Source organism: Octodon degus, unplaced genomic scaffold (genome assembly GCF_000260255.1).
Source record: "Octodon degus isolate 3935 unplaced genomic scaffold, OctDeg1.0 scaffold00021, whole genome shotgun sequence".
Classification (NCBI taxonomy): domain Eukaryota; kingdom Metazoa; phylum Chordata; class Mammalia; order Rodentia; family Octodontidae; genus Octodon; species Octodon degus.
Window position 1 is genome coordinate 12,386,959 of NW_004524597.1, and position 4,185 is coordinate 12,391,143.

A 4,185-nucleotide genomic window follows, 5' to 3' on the forward strand; every position below is an offset into this window, starting at 1 on the left:
CAGCACCACATGCCAGCCAGCCCCTGCCCCCTGGTGGGCTGAGCTGGCCACACACACACACACACACACACACACAAATTAATTAATTAATTAAAAAAAAAAAACCAAAGTGGAACTTTTGTAAAAAACAAAACAAAAAGAAAAAACAAACCATGCACAGAACTCCCAGGTTCTAGCCACAGCATTGGAAAAAAAAATTAAAAGAAAAATCACTGCAACCTTCCCCCACCCCCCCCACCCCACCCCCATACTTAGGACAGAGTCTACAGAATCTCACTATATAAATTGAACTCAGTGATTCTCCTGTTTTCAGCCTCCCAAGTGCTGGGATTATAGGTGTGCATCACCACGCCCAGTCTCAATCACCATCTAAGCAGGGCCAGCACAACTCACCAGGGAACAAACCCTGGCCTCTGCACTCTGCCTAAGCAGGCACTTTAGTCTGATGAGCTATCAGGCAGCCCCCCTTTTTTTGTTTACAATGCTGAAGCTAAAACCCAGGGCCTCTCCACACGCTACGCATGCGTTCTACCACTGAGCCCCGAAGCGCTTTTCAGGTGTGCAGTTCAGTAGTGTTAAGTATATTCACGTCACTATGCCACAGATCTCCAAAACTGTATTTCATCTTGCAAATTGAAAGTGCTTCCACTAAATAATACCCTATCCTCTACCCAAGCTTCTGGAAACCATCAACTTGACGTGGAATTACCTTAGGGGCCTTAATTATTCTGCCCCAGGGTACTTCTGGTCATTTCTGAGTATACTGGGGAAGGCAATGTTCTTCATCTGACTGACAGAATAGACACAAGGAACCAAAAGAGCATCCTACTTTTATTTTTATGGTGCTATAGATTGAATTTAGGGCCCTGAACATTCTTTACCACAAAAAGATAGCCCAGGCCTCATTGCTTTCCATTTCTATGAATTCAACTCTGTACTTTGTAAAAGTGAACTCATATAGCATTTTTTATCTATCACTATCTTATTTCATGGAGTATAACATCCTTGAGTTGTAGCAGATGTCAGAATTTCCTTTTTTTTTTTTTTTTGCAGAACCGGGGATTGAACTCAGGCCCTTCCGCTTGCCAGCGAAGCGTTTATTCTACTGAGCCATCTCCTGGGCCCCATAATGATCCTAACTTTTTTTTTTTTTTTTTTTTTTTTTGCTGAACTGGGGATTGAACTCAGGCCCTTGTGCTTGCCAGGCAAGCGCTTATTCTCCTGAGCTATCTCCCTGGCCCGGTCAGAATTTCCTTTTTAAGGCTGAATAATATTCTGCTGTTTACCCATTGACCTGTTGGTGGACATTTGGACTGCTTCCACTTTTTAGCTCTTGTGAAAAATGCTGTGGGGGGTGGGCAGGGAGATGGCTCAGTAGAATAAGTGCTTTTCTGGCAAGCACAAGGGCTTGAATTCAATCCCCGGTTCTGCAAAAAAAAAAAAGAAAAAAAGAAAAAAAGAAAAAGAAAAAAGAAGGGGCAGGGAGATGGCTCAGTAGAATAAACGCTTCCCTGGCAAGCACACGGGCCTGAGTTCAATCCCCGGTTCCACCAAAAGAAAAAAAAAGAAAGTACTGGGGCTGGTGAGATGGCTCAGTGGTCTAAAGCACCTACTTAGAACAAGCTTAGCACGTGGGACTGCGGTTCAATCCCCCAGCACCACATGCCACCCTGGTGGGCTGAGCTGGCCACACACACACACATACACACACACACACAAATAAATTTAAAAAAAAAAAAAAAGAAAAGAAAAAAGAAAATGCTGTCAGGAACACAAATGTACAAATATCTAGTGTTCATAGTTTTTCAAATCACTGAATTCCTAATGAGTCCACAATCCAGAATGATCTCTGAGAATAGAGCCACCCATTCAAAAACTGCTTCCAGGGGCTGGCAAGATAGTTCAGCAGTTTAAAGCACCTGCTTGAGCAAGCTTAGGCAGGTGCAGGGGACCAGGAGTCCCATCCCCAGCACCACATGCTGCGCCAGCCCCACCCTCAGGGCGGGCTGAGCTGGCAAAAAAAAAAAAAAAAAATTGCTTTTGCAGGAGAGGACAGCCTGGTCCCTGGAGGCTTATGGGTGCTGAGGTTGGGGGTTGGGGGGTTGTTCATTAACTGTGGGCCGAGGACAAATGTGATTCCCACATACCAGAAGAGCAATGACAGTTTAGCAAGAGAATAGAAACTGTAATCCTCATGCTTTCAAAATTAAGAACAAGGAGCACATTGTGGTAGTGCATGCCTGTAATCCCAGTACTTGGGAAGCTGAGGCAGGAGGAGTGCTGCAAGTTTGAGGCTAGCCTGGGATACATGGTGAGTTGAAGGCCAGTCTCAATTGCACAGTGAGACCCTGTATCAAGAAGAAAACAAAGAAGGAGCCAGGTGTGGTGCTGCACATCTGTGATCCCAGCACTGTGGAGGCTGAGCCAGGAGGATTACCATGAGTTTGAGACCAGCCTGGGCTACATAGTGACATAGTGAGTTCAAGGCCAGCCTGCAGCACAAAGTGAGATCTTGTCTTGAAGAACAAAAAGAAGGAAGCCGGGGTTGTAGGTTAGCAGTACAGCACTTACCTACCACTGGGTTCAAAGGGGTAAGGGTGGAAAAAGAATTAAAATATGTATCTGAACCATCCCCAGCACCATGATGAATGTAATCATCACGTACTGCAAATCTGTACTAATAAAACTTTTAAAAAATTAAGGACAAGGATTCTCATGCCAGTGGAACCACACAATAAAACCAACAATGGTAATGCTATCCATGTTGTTCCATTCCTTTTGTTGTTGTTTTGTTTTGTTTTTCCCTTGGTGCTGAGATTAAACTCAGGGCTTCATACATGTGAAGCAATGCTCTATCACTGGCTATACCCCAACCAGTTTTTATCTAATTTCAGTCTTCCCTCTACTTTGTCTAAATCACTCACCTTCCAACAACTGAGAGTGTCAGATCTATGAAGGGGCACCCCTATTCCTCATTCTATCCCCTACCCTGTTTTATTTTCCTCTGGAGCCCTCATCCATCCCTGGCATGTTACCTAGGTTTTTGTCTTGTCTGTTTTTCATTGTCTAATCTGGGCAAGCCTGCCTTGGCCACACCTGCCTGTTTAGACCTACTATCAGAGAAAACAGGAAATGCCATTTGGGCCCTGCAGGCCTGGAGTCCAGGTTCTGCCTGTCCCATTTATTTCCTCTTCATTACCCAGAGCACCCTAAGGAGTACACCAAAACCCCATAGGAGTCATTTTTCCAGGGGACCAGGGATCACTGCCAGGTGTGGCAAATCTGGTACTGAGCTATACTCTTCCTATAGTATTGCTCCCCTAAATCCTAAATCCCAATGCCTTAGGATGTTTTAGTAATAAATAGAGAAGGATAAGGGCTGGGCGTGGTAGCTCATGCCAGTAATCCCAGTGTTCTGGGTAGCTGAGGCAGAAGGATTGCAAGTTCAAACCCAGTCTGGGCAATTTAATGATTTTTAGCAAGACGCTGTCTCAAAACAGAGCTAGGACTACAGCTCATGTGGGTTCAATGCCCAGTACCATTAAAACAAAACAAAACAAAACAAAACAAAACAAAACAAAACAAAACAACCAAACAAAAAAACCCAACTGGCTGCTCAGCCCTTTTGTTCTTGTTGCTTTTGCTGTTTTCAACTTCCGTGGACTGCTGCTCTATGCCGTGAGCCACTCTGCCTTGGAGTATGGACTGAAACCCCCTGCTTAGAAGGGAATTGATGGGGGATAGGTAGCCAATTGGCAGAAGAGCTATTGAGTGGGCAAAGGGTCAAAATTTGAAGGGTCTAGAACAAGGATCACTGAGCCTCTCTCAGCAGTGTGCCTCTCCCCAGGGGCCTCCAGCCTGTTCATCCCCCACCACCTGTGCCTGGCCTCCTTTCATCTTCTGCAGGTGGTTTGGGTTTCCCTCTCCCTTTCTCTCTCCCTCTCCCTCTCCCTTCTTCCTTTTCCCTCCTATCCCCCACTTTTTGGTATTTGCAAAATGGAATATTAGCAAAGTATGGTAAAGCATTCCTATAATCCTAGAATTTCAGGAGGCTGAGGAAGAAAAATCACAAGTTAAGCTCAGTCTAGGAAATTTATAAGTAGAATCCTGCCCCCACCTACAAGATCTGGGTATGTAGCTCAGTAGTAAGCATGTGCTTATTATTATGTGAGGTACTGAATTTTA